Genomic DNA, 13,682 nt, shown 5'->3' on the forward strand with positions numbered 1-13,682 from the left:
GGAAGGCAGGAAGAAGGCTAGAAAGTGGCAACAAGCCACACTCAAACTGGGTACAAGAGCACATAGGCATAAGTTGTGTGCCAAAGGAAAATCAAAGGGAATGCTAGAGATGAGTCAAAGGCACCCACAAGGAAGCAGAACAGTGCCCAACACAGAGAAAGAGAAGAATTAACCCAGAGGAACAGGCCGGCCAGGACAAAAGAAAAAAACAGCAGGTTAGGAAGCATAACTCAGACAAAGGCCAGGATACCAAAGAAGTAAACAAGATCATATGGTAACAAATATGCACTCTATGCACTGAGATCCACTTACAGGTGAGGGCAAGAGCAGGACCTCTAGGAATTAAGCCCAGCTGAGTTCACAAAACAGAGATCCTGATTGAAAACAACAAACCTTCTGAACCATGAGCATCTTCATACCCTGCCCTGTGATCAAGTGGGTACACAGGCCATACATGTGTCCAGATCTCAGTGGGAAATTAAGCTCAACTCACCAAAAAAGCAGAACACAACAAAAGGCATCTCCCACCCCAATAAGAAGCACTGGTGGCAAATTTCAGCAGAACTCTGAGCCAAGAGAACCTACAAAGCAGGGCACAGCAACAACAAAAAGAATATCCAGGGCATCCCACACCCCAGGTTTCAAAACCCAGCAGGTACTCAGAAATACAAAACCCTTAGAAGCTACCAAATGTCACAGTAGGAGGTCCTATCAGACAGCAAGCATCCTGGATTAAAAGAGGAAGCAGAAAATACTAAGTTATCACAGCAGAGGTGAAGGACGAATCAGAGAAGTCACTGCAACCACAGCACACTGTAGGATCAGGGAAAGCACACACAAGGGCACAGGCGCCAGACATGTGGCAGCCTAGAGCTAGAGCTAAAAACCACATTTGAATGATTGTCAAAATAAAAAGAGGGGAGGTGCATAACATGAAGAAAAAGTCTTTATCAAAGAAGCCTACCACAATCCGAAACCCAGGGGGGAAACTGCACAAGGAGCAGAAGAAAGGCAAAGCAAAATGCAAAATCCCTCCCGGGTGCTGAAAGGGCCTGACACCCAAAACACTAACCCCAGAAGGGAGCAAGGCACAAGAAGAACAAACATATAATACACAAAGGATGCAAGTAACAAGCTTAACCATCCAGCAAGCATCTAACACACAAAAGATACAAGTACCCAAGCAAAAACAGGGCAACCAGCAAGAGATGCACAGAGGACAAGAAGTGATAATTGTCAGGCACCCTACAGCTGAGATCGAGCCAAGATATGCATATAGGGTCTCACAAGAAGGATCTAACACTTCCAGCTTGACTGGGGTGCAAAAGAACCCTCAGGGTCAAAACATTCCAAGGGAAACGTAGGTTAATCCAGCGCAGCAAGTTGAGAGGAAATCACAGTTAAGAGTACAAAAGTACTCTACCCCTGGAAAAGGTCACTCCCCTGCAGGAAGAATACTAAGCACCCTACCACCAGGATGCATGCGAAACATATTAGGAAAGAGCAAAACTCACTATGGAAGAAGAGGTATCACAACAGAAAAATAATATTGCATATGGATGTGGCCTTGTAGTGTGAAAACCGAGAACACAAAAAACAGTGTTGAGGAGCAGAAAGTGGCTACATGAAGGCACAATAAAATCTAAACAATAGAGGTCTGGTGTACCAGCCAGGCACACCAATGCACATCTCTTCACCTCCTGCAAACATCACACCTAAATGAAAAGTAAGAAACGTTGTAGAAGTGAAGCACACACAGAAGATGCAAAATCCAACCACCACTTCTAATAGACAATCTTGGCCAATAAACCAGCAATCCAGAAAAAAGGAAAGGCTACAAGGCAGAACAGGGTGGCAAAGTTCTATTCCACAAGCACTAGGCCACCTAGCAATGTGTACAGTGCAGGTAAGATTATACCTCGCTAGGCACATGTGAAAGCCCCATGACAAATCCCCCACTTCATGAACAAGAAGGGGAAAGCCAGACAATTGGGCCACGCAGTGCCAGGGTACATTTCCCTTAGTACCCTAAGTCAAGGAGGATGAAAAAAATGGACGATAAAACCTAGCTTTCTTTCCTGAAACACAAACCTAATCCTTGACCCAAGCCCAGGTGACAGGCAGAAATGTGAAGGACAAACAACAGAACCACCACCACATAGTCCTCTACTACGTTTGCGCTTTATAAAACTCTGGAAAAAAAAGTAATCCACAGAAGCCAGAGGTCAAGCAAACAGCTCTAACGGAAGACCAAGACCAAGCCACACCCCCAAACAAAGGAAGACACATACCTGTTCAAAGTAAGGGGGCCCCCAGTGCCCCCATTGTTGCACATAGGACAGGAACTCCAAGTCCACCAGAGACCATAGGGGAAAAGACTCACACCCTGGCCCCCAGTATGGGGGCATCCATATCAACACCAAAATCAGCTGCATCACTCTGCAGAGTGAACCCAAGACCAGCCTCAAGCCCATTAGGAATCAAGTGAAGAGCAGGAAAAATATTACAAGAGTAACACACAGCCCCCAACAAGCTGAGCAGTTGTATGGGGCACACAATAGCTAGCAAAAAGCAATGAGACAGAGAACATCCCACAAGTCCAGCGGGAGTAAGGTATGAAGCACCTTCCCAGCCCATATCAAGAATGAAATGACGGACGTCACTTGTCCTTCAGCAGAGTGTATTATGGTGCCACTCAGTGAAAAGGTATACCTAGCAGGAAGCACACATAAGGGAAGGTTCACAGTCAGCACCACTACCCTAGGGCAGGTGGCCCATATTCAATGATGGAGTCTCAACATAACGGTTAGCAAGGGAATCATAGACTAAACATCAGCCTGCCCTGATAAGCCGGGCAGGGAGACCAGAGCATACCACAGCACACCACTGCTGAACAAGAGATGAGACTGGAAAACTAGGCAAAATATTGCAATTTGAGAGCTCAGTTCTGAGCATAGTGGAAAGCCAATGCCCATTCCTTAACCCAGGGTAAAAAGGGGGGCCACTTTCCTGAGTCCCAGTGAAGTGGACTACACTACCATGCAGCAAGGAGGTTCAGCATGGCTCGAGCTTAGCATGGAGAACAACCAGACCCACTAGCCTGAGGGAATCCATATCCATTGTTGCTGACTGACAGATGTATGACAGAGCAACAAGTTCCTTTACCACACATGCCTAAATGACCGTTTTTACAACAGACCATGGATGCACATAGGGTATTATTAAACGTACCATTACCATGGAGTATATCCGCATGCATAGTTACCACACACCATTAGAACAAGTACACTTTCATTCGTAAAATATAAAAAAAATAAAACATTCTTCAAATAACAACAACAAATATACAAACAAATATCTTCCTAAACACATTCTACAAATAAAAATCAGAAATAAAACATGAGACAATACAACTAATATTGAAAAAATGCATTCCCAAGTACAACATCTGCAACTTATTCCTACCTTTATTTTAAACCCTTACCTTACTTTTACCTTTCCCACATTAAACAGGAAGTTAAATAAATGTCTTCTTTTAATGAACAAAATTATAAACAGTACACACACAATAACACTCATAGAAAAACAGACATTCCAACACACATCTTTGTTTAAATTTTCATCTACCACACCAAACACGTATATATAGGGCCGCCCACCATTTCACATCCACTACTATAGTGATTACATTCAAGAGTACACAGAAAATATTACCTAATCGAGACTTGACAACTGCAAACTAAACCATCTACCAGTCCACGTTAGTAAAAATTTCACAATGAAATTCTTACATTTGCACTGCCTACTTATACAACACATCTATTTATTTTAATTTTACTAAATTTACAAATTTCAACCGTAAACTTTTCAAACATTGACCGACAAATACATTCTGGTTTCATATATTTAAAATTATTTTACAAACAACAGCTTGAAAAAATATCTACTTTCTAACTCAACTGAATACTAAACTCAGGACACTTGCTGGACAGTAACTAAAGTGCAAAATTATTATTCTAACTTCCCCAAGTGCTTACCTCAAAACAGGTGCTGGACAGTGACTAAAGGCCAAAATTACTATTCTAACTCCACCAGGAATTTACCTCAGGTCAAGTGTTGGACACTGATTAGGGACAAATGACTAATCTAACTCCACCAAGTAGTTACACATCTTTCCCATTAGTATATAGTTTACTCCCTGATAAGCAATCCTCAACATACACTGAATTATTAACAGTTATAAAAACCAAAACAATGAATACAAATTCTAGAAATGTAATAATTGACTTTGAAATATTAATGATTAATACAATTCTAAAAAATACCGGCCATCCCAAATTCATGAATTGTTTTCACTTTTCTCAGGCATAATGACGTAACATTTAAATAATATCTTTAGTTGAGGATTACTTATCAAGCATTAAACTTCCTTTTGAATGAATAAAAAACTATTTAACTTATGCTTTGTATCTCCTGACAGTGTAGACAGGCACTACACAGCAGCTTCTTGATCGATGGCACAATTCCTTCAGCAAATCAATTAGAAAACACCACCCAAACCTACATACATTTTAGGATATTTTGAATAAGCAACAACGTTTCCAAGGAATGAGACTTGCACAATCACTGTCAGGTAACCTGACCCCACATTCATCCAAAAAGAGTAAAGAAATGTCTGAGAGACTATTGGGTCAAATTCAACAATTTTTGTTAATGGTGGCTACAGACCACCTGGACAGTATTGCATGCATATTACATCACTAATACTACCTAATATTTCCCTAAATTGCTAGCCTGTTTTAACAATTCTATACAAGTCAATTGGCATTTTTCAACTTTTCTTTACCAAAATATCAAAAACTTGAACTCCTACCTGTAGCTGTCTTCTCTTGGTAACTTTTTAATCAACATGTTATCAAGAGTCAATAGTAATCCAATAATTCATATACGTGCAAAATAACATCCAAGGACAAAAAAGAAATCCTGAAAAATCATAGGTTTAAATGTAAAACCATCACCTGCAACTCAATTATTATAAATATACATATAAACATCATGCATATCGGAAATTCTGTCAATAAAAATATTACCTTAAAAAATAACACTGTTTCAAAATTGAAATACCCCCAAAATAAGGCTGTAGTGCTGTATCAATGCATACATTTTCATCCTGAAGCCATGTGATCACGATTTAAGAGAAGTACAACCAGTATAAAAAAACATATAAACAAAAAGTAAAAATTTTGGTTTTTATTTCAAAGAAGTTTTAAAAAGTTTTGCTAACTTATCTTATAACTTTTCTAAACGTACTTTGGAGAGAAAACAACCATTCTTACGAGAGCAAATGAATACAACCTGCATGGGAATGGATATAGGATAAAAACATATAAAAAAACACTAGGCATTACTATCTAACATCTTCCTACCTTCCCCCTGTACTGTACAATAAATATAGCCACCTATATACTTAAATAATGTAAAGTAAATAGTTCTTGCCTGACCGCAGCTCTTCCTTGCTTTAGATTTTGACCGCAACGCTCCATCAACTGTAGAAACATACATGAAATGTAAAAAAAAAAGAACAATATTCACCATTGAACTTAATCATAACCCATGGGAAAATACATTATAAAATGTTTAAGAAATAGGTTACAAATTACAATACATGTGCTAATATTTTTCTAAAATATATTTTATTATTTACTATCTTGTAATTTTTTGGGGGTTATTTTTATGATATGGTTAAATAAATAAAATAAATATCAAACCTTTGTATTACATTAACATTTTTAAAATAATGTATTAAAGCGTAATTTTGACAAATAAATGTTTTAAATTAATAAATAATAATATAGAAATTCGATAATATATATTTATATATATTTTAATTAACATCAATTATTTTGCCTAAATAAATTAATTCTAATTATTAATACTCATCTACTACAACTATTACAGAAGTATTAATACACTCCCCCATCAAATACCCATTTATTCTTATATCCCATCCCTGAATACTAATTTAACATTTTTTATTTTAATAATAATATCATTTTTGACTAAGTTTAAAAGTTTATTTATTACTACTAAAATACTACAGTTAATACCAGAGTATTAATACACTTCTCCACTCAAAATCCATATATCCCTTACATCCCATCCTTAATACTAATTTTTAAATTATATTAAATTATTTAATACTTTGAAATTATCATGAATTCAAAACAATTACAACTCATAAGTATTACTACTAACTTATTAAAAATATAACCCAAGTATCAATACACTCACCCAAGCAATACCCCCGATATCCCTAGCATCCCACCCCTTAACACTAATTTTGCATTTTTATTAAATATTTTACAAATTAAAATCATCATTCATTTAAAACAATTAAAATGCATAACTATGATTACAAAAGTATTAAGATTAATACCTGAGAATTAATACACTTCCCTGCCCAATACCCCTATATTCCTTACATCCCATCCCTAAAATGTATTTTTATTAATAAAATTAAATAATCCTTAAGTTAATAGTTTCCAAATCTCTTTAACATATTATACTTACCCATATACTTACATATTTGTGGTAATGAAACTAGTGATAAAAATCATAAGTCCTTATTACACCAGTGTTAACAAAATGTGTGGTAGTGACACTAGTTGTCAAACACATAAGCACTAGCAATACCAGTAGTAAGATAATGCGTTGTAATGGCACCAGTTGTAAAATACATAAGTGGTAAAAAAAATGCATAATAATGATACATGTGTGCTAAATATCAAACTCCGAAAATAGTTGTAAATGAATGCGCTGTAATGAAACTAGTGGTAACGACAAAGTAGTTTTTAAAACCTGTGTGTTAAAGACTTAAGGGTGGTTAAGACTATGGGGTCAATTACGATGTCGTTCGGAAACTGTTCCGAACTAATTGGTCTTGTACTCGTACTCGAACTAATCGGGTCCTGCAAGTCCATACGACCGATTACGATGCTTCCCAACATCATTCGATCGGACTCGCATTGACTTGAATGGGAGTTTCTGTTCCGAACGAGAATATAGGCTTTCATTGAAAAAAGGGGTAGTTCGGGGCAACCTTGCAACCTGTTGCGTGCACCCCATGGTGCCTGCCACATTGTGCATGGTTGGGAAGAGGGGTCCCTTGGGTACCTCCATGGGCCCCATTTGTATGCCTTCGGAAGAAGTGGGGCCTAGAACGGGCCCCCAAAGACCGATTCCAACAGCTGTTTCATGTCGGGCAGACCGACTTGGAATGGCTTTCTGAATCGGTATTCGTAATCGCTCATCTGGAAACCATGTCCATAGAGCTGTACAAATCAGCTCTGAAAGACTTGGGCTGTACTAATGCCTATCAGAACCAGTTCAGACTGCTCGAACATTTTCCTGGCATCGAAATCGGTCATTGGGAAATATGTACGATTCGTTCAGCAACAAGGGTTCTGAATCAGATTCTGCAAAACCGAATCTCATTCAGAGCCTTTCCGATCAACATAATAATCAGTCCTGAGTTGTAAAGGTATATTGTGCTTTAGGCTGCTTTGTAAATGCTGTTTTCCAGCCTGACAGCTATGTCCAGGAAAGCAACCACAGTCCCAGCACCAACCCCATCAGGAATTGGCAGTTTAAATATTTTAACAAGCACAACAAAGCAAAACTGGCAGAGCAGGGAGGTGTGGGTGTTCACAAACATGGAACCAGTAAGCCAGAAAAATACAGGAACACAATTTACATTAGAAACAAACAGCAACCATCACGCACAAAAGATTCAAACAGATGCTACAATGTAAGACAGATCTCCCAGCCAGAGGTAGAAATCACAGGGTGACTGTCTTCCTAGGGAAACATAGAAAAGATGTGGATTCTAGAAGAGGTGGTCCTTCATAGGCACACCTGGATGAGCAAGATTTATTTTCCTTTTAAGTAGGCACCAGTGTTTCTTTCTTCAGAGTGGGGACATGCTCATGATGTAAGCATAGGGATGAGAAAATGATAAGGAGGTAATTTCTCACTAGGGTAAAAAAAATAACAAAATCAACAACTCACCATGCATTCCCCTTTTGCATGAATTTTGTCTTTCCTCTGTGCCTCTTTCATTTTATATGTGAAAAAAGACTGAACTGTGGTTTTGTGTGCTATATTGATTGGAGGTCAGTTAGTTGTAGCCGAACAAAGCAGCTGTGACAGGGGCTCGCCCATTTATACCCAGGAAAAGTCCCTTGCTGCACTTGATCATAAAAGAAGTGGTGAAAATAGTTGGTAGTTTTTGCAGTTTCCACACCTTGGCTGTTGAGGAGCTTAGGGTGAGACAAGGGGTCAATCTGTGGGCACAGACTCTTAGCAACTAATTAAGGTATTGTTTTCAAATGTCAAAGGAGCTTCTATACACCAAAGAGTTCAAATCGAGTCGCCCACCAGTTCCTTGTAAGCTTTGCTTGTGGAACCAGTGTCCCTGCTGTGTGATGAAAAATATATTGCAGAAAGAATGTACTGCATTCCTAACTTTGGTGAAAGAGCGTCTTTGTAGTGACCATGTTGTAGTTTGTGACAGTTCTGTTCCCAATTATCTAGAGAACTTCTAGGCTCGAGATTGTTCCTTGTTTAGACCATGTACACTTACTAGGATGACTACTGCATCATCTTCCTGAAACTGCACAATCTCAATACCATTTTGTTGCTTATAGAGTCAATTTCTGTTTCTGCAAATGCAAGAATACTGTTCTGGCCTCGTACGCTTTAGACTCGCTTTCGGCATCTGTAAAACCATGGTGCTTCTCCGCTGTCTGTTCAGTAACAAAATAAACTGCTCTTGAAGTGCATACTGTGCTGCCGTGTTTTCTGACAAGACTCATATTGGCCCCCTGCTGAATTCCCTTTCTACGTTTCTCTTTCTTTTCATCATGGTTTCTCTTTGGAGTGAATCCCTCTGTTTAAGCGTAGTTGCATTCTTTATGGATAGTTATTTTGCTTTCTTGGCATTGTTATGGTATACAGCATGAATTGTATCTGTCAGTGTTGACATAAACAACAAATGCTAGGCTCTCCTGCTTAGTTCTTATTTCAAATTTCTACACCTGTATAAATGTGTGTGGTCTAACTTGTAAATCATACGGTTTTGTTCGCATGCTAGGGACAGAAGTTAACATTTTTGCAATTATATGGGGCTGTTGAGGTGGCACAGGAGTTCCCGCTGCATAGTATATGGGAGTGTACCAATACCAAGACTGACCTGAAGGCATGTGGAACTGATATCTGTGCTTGGAGATATAGGCCTGTCCTTGGTAATGCCAAGGTCCAGGAATGTTTCTGTGACCCTAAGTGGCACTCAAAGTGTGCTCTCTTTTGACAGCATGGGACTGCGTTCCATATCTTGAGTTGCAGAGATGAAGCAGTGGTGGGAGCATATACATTTCCACAACTAGCAGTCCTAAACAAACCTTCTTTCTGTGGCTGAAATGTGTAGGGCATACACTCAGGGAAAGATTATGCATCCATGTGTCACCCAAACCCTCGCACTGACATTCAATATGCAGGTTAAGTACCTCTGTACATTGTGCACATACAGTACCGTGGGATTATGCAAGTTTCACATGGCACACAAGGAAGGATGAATATAGTTTATCCTGGGTATTAGAAGTGTGTTGTTTGCATTTCTGAAGCTAGATGGTGGAGACCCAGACACTAAAGTGATGGACGATGGAGATACTGATGCCCTTATGAATTCTATCAGGACTTTTTTGCAAGGGATTGCTCATTGGATTGCAGTGAGCACTACCATTTGGTAGATGACAGGGAAAAGAGAGTTGCCTGCTGTTTCACCTTTCTCTGATTGCTCATCCAGGAAGCTCATGATATCCAAGAGCAGAGTTTACAAACTGAATTGGGCCAATGTTTTGGCACTCCTGCTTGGAGCCAGTATCATCACTTCCTGTTGCATAGGCCATCATCTTACACAAAGGCTGATTTTAATTCCAGGCCAGAAAATGACATTCGAAAGGGAGCAACTCCAAACCAATTTCAGCACCTCAGTGAGTAGGTCAATGTCCTTGTTCGGGAAATTAGTATAAAAGAGGTATAAGAATGGGACCCAAATAACCCCACTTAATTCCATTTCCAAATTGTTCTTTATCAAGGTAGTGAGTGCACCGAATAGTAGCCAAAGAGCTACTGGGAGACCAAGGCTGGTGTCTCCAAGAGAGTCATTCATCAAGAGGTAATCGAACATAACCTGAATTGTGTGCAACTTGCTGAAGAAGCTCTGGATCTGCCCAGTTTCCATAAGCCGAGCCGTAATCTCACATGCTGAACAGCAAGAAAAATCTGACTTCCAAGTGGTGGTGCTACCAGTACTGACCTATGTTGTCAGGGGTGGATTAGTCTCTCAGAGCAAAGCTATTATGGTGAACTAACTGAAGAACTTCTGAGCGAAGCAACAAAGTGCTGTCCAGCATCCTTGCTGCATGAAAGACTGGTTCTGCTACTGCCAACACGTGCTACAGCTTTGAAAAAACTGTCACTGCCAAAGCAGAAGATCTGTCCCGGTCCAGGGGCTGCAACTGACAAATAAGAACACCCTCCAGACTAGAGTAGAGGCTGCAATTCCCGGAGATGAGTGGCAACCAGTCAAGCATGACTCACTGATGCACGCAACGGCCTGAGAGACAGAAGCAGGACTGCTGCCATGGTCGAATGCCACCACAGAAGATGGCGGAGGTATAAGCCGACTCACACACACATAGTTCAGTGCCAACCAAGCTGCATCTCAGCTAAGAAGATAAACTGTAACATGAGTACATTTAAGGCACAACAGAAAGTTGTCATTATTGGTGAGGCTCTTTTGGGCTAAAAACTGTTTGAACTAACCTACAAGTTACTGAGGTGGCAACACCTATGTGAAGCTTGTGCCTGTGACTAATCTTTCCTATCTCGATTTGTAGATAATCACAGATTATGGGGGAGTACACAATAGAATTAAAGCCCTTGGGTGAGAATGTTTAACCTTGAAGTAATTTCCCTCTAATTTTGTAGTATTCCATACTGCTGTGATATTAAAAGTGATTTCTTTTACTAAAAAGACAAACAGATTTATTGTGTGTGTTGTTTGATGGTTCAGATTTGCTGCCACCCGCACTACCTCCCTAAAACATTATTGATTCCTCTCCCACCCAATGCTGAGAGTAAACAGTGGAAAGGTTGTGTTTGGTCCAGTTTGCAGAGTCATTGTAGAACTGGCCCAGGACACCAGTGGCAAATGATCACGACCACCATGGTTGTGGTTCAGTGGCCCCTGTCTAACCCTGTGGACCCATAAACCACCACACACTAAAAGTTGTACTAGCCATTCTACTAATCTGGGATTTTTTCTGTGGTCTGTAGGTTTAGGTGGTCATGTCAGAAATTGATGGACTGCAATGCTCCAACCATTAAAATGCGTATGGCTCAATTCTAGTCATGGCTTCTTGCACTGTGGAGATCATTTGAACATTTTCAGCATGGATAATTTCAATATCCAAACTGCAGTACTGAAACAGTAATGAAGGGTAAACACAACACAAGAAATACCTCAAATCAATTTAGAAAAATAAAGACTATTGTAATAAATAAACGGATACCAAATTGGCCAATGTCCAATCAGTAGAACCAGAGATGTGAATTAGAAATAGTGCCAAAAAGCACAAAGCACCAACAGTAATTATCTGGTCACACAAGTCTTGCTAGACTCAAAGGCAAAAGATAAGGCCAACAGTGATGATTCATCAATCAGGTAAAGGAAATAGGTTTGCTACAGGTTAAAGTTTACCTTCTGACTTCGAAACGTTTATGGAGAAAAAGTGGTTGTCTTCAAGTTGTCACAGTTCACCAGCTACAAGTGGGATCTGAAGCGGGACTAGACAGTGGTTTGCTGAGGAGTGGGCTCAGTGCAATCATCAGCAAAGTATGGAATGCTCCAAGTTGACAAAGTCCGGTCCCACGAAGGCCTAAACATCAATCAGGTGCTGCTCGCGTCTGTCCTGATGAAGCCCTCCATGTTTGGACTGAGAAACTTTAATGGAAATTAGATCTCATTCAGCAGTGCAAACCAGTAGGCTGAGGCTGACTGGTGATTGACTGATGATGGCTGTGACTTTGACGGCCACAACAGTCTCTGTTTGTTCTTCAGGCATTCCTTCACGTTACCAAAATTGTTCTAAGGAGTCCACCTTGTGCCCAGTGCCAGCCTGTTGGTGGGGGAAAGCCCTTTTCCCCCCCTATAAACCAGTTCTTGTCAGTTCCTCTCCTCCCACTGAGTTTGTTGACGGTCTGACCAGTGAGACAAAAGGGAGGCAGGCCTAGGTGTGAGCTTCATGTGCCAGTGACAAGGTAGGAATCCTTTGAAGCTCAGGAATGAACTGGGCACAGACCCAGACTATCTTGTCAAGCAAGGAGTCTTGTTCCACACACTCAGAGCCCCCTGTCCATTGTCTTGGAGCAACCCACATCTCACCAAAGGGTTGCCATCAGGGCCTAGGTCCCAGCTGGGCATGGGGAGGAAAGCCTTTTGTTATTAGGCAGGACAATGGAAACATTCTAAAAATTTCAATTTCAAAATAGTTATATATAATCAGACTTGACTATTGAGTTACATTTTAAATTACAATTAAAATGAGGCCTTGAATCATTTTTATTCCTATTCCTAAAATGAGTTTAGCACTTAAGTGTAATAGAGTAAATCAGTGTTTTCCACAGTGAAAAATGTCTTTGGAGGTTTTTCACTGTCAGGACATGTACAACATTACATATGCATGTCCTGCTTTTTAAATACCATACACCCTGATCTACCGGAAGTTAGTTACCTTAGGAGTGACTTATAGGTATTATACATTTTGAAATGGCACAACAGGCTGCAAGGCAGGTCTGGAAACATGTTTAATGAACTACTTTGGTGCGTGCTCAATAAGTGTTGCAACCCACTAGTAGCATTTAATTTACATGTCTAGGTACATCCGGTACCATCTAATAGGGACTCACAAGTAAATTAAATGTGCCAATTAGGGGTATGCCTGTTCCATGATGTTTAGAGAGGACAGAACAAACACTTTACTACTAGTTACCAGGAGTAAAGCACGCAGAGCCCTATGATCAGAAAACATGGGTTCATCAACAGAAGGCACAATTCTGGGGGAATTGAATTACACCGCTGTTCCCTGAGAAGTACCCGCCTGCTGATGAAGTCTTCGGGTTGGTCCAAGCCTTTATTGTTTGGCTGTGGCAGTCTCAATGTCATAGTCTGAAGCATCCATTTGAACTTGGAATTCCTTGGGGAAATTAGATGCTCTGAGCACTAATACTGCATGCATGGTATCCTTCAGGGTATCATAAGATTTCTGGCATCGATCATCTTTTTCTGGCTGCTTTTTGGAAGTCAGTTTGGTTAGAGTGGGCACAATTGTGCCATATCCCTTTACAAATCTCCTGTAGGATCAAATGATGCTGTTGTGTAGTTCCTATAAATCTATATAGAATTTGCACGTTTAGACAACATAAACTGTGGGATTGGTGTGCAGACTGATTCCAGACACCCCCACTGAGTATGTTTGCCTGTATACCAGCTAGCTCACAGTGCCACTGTAAACTCCTCTTACCAAGGAGAGAATAGTTCCTGGCAACTACCGAACAAGAGA

Source organism: Triturus cristatus, chromosome 2_2 (genome assembly GCF_964204655.1).
Source record: "Triturus cristatus chromosome 2_2, aTriCri1.1, whole genome shotgun sequence".
NCBI lineage: Eukaryota > Metazoa > Chordata > Amphibia > Caudata > Salamandridae > Triturus > Triturus cristatus.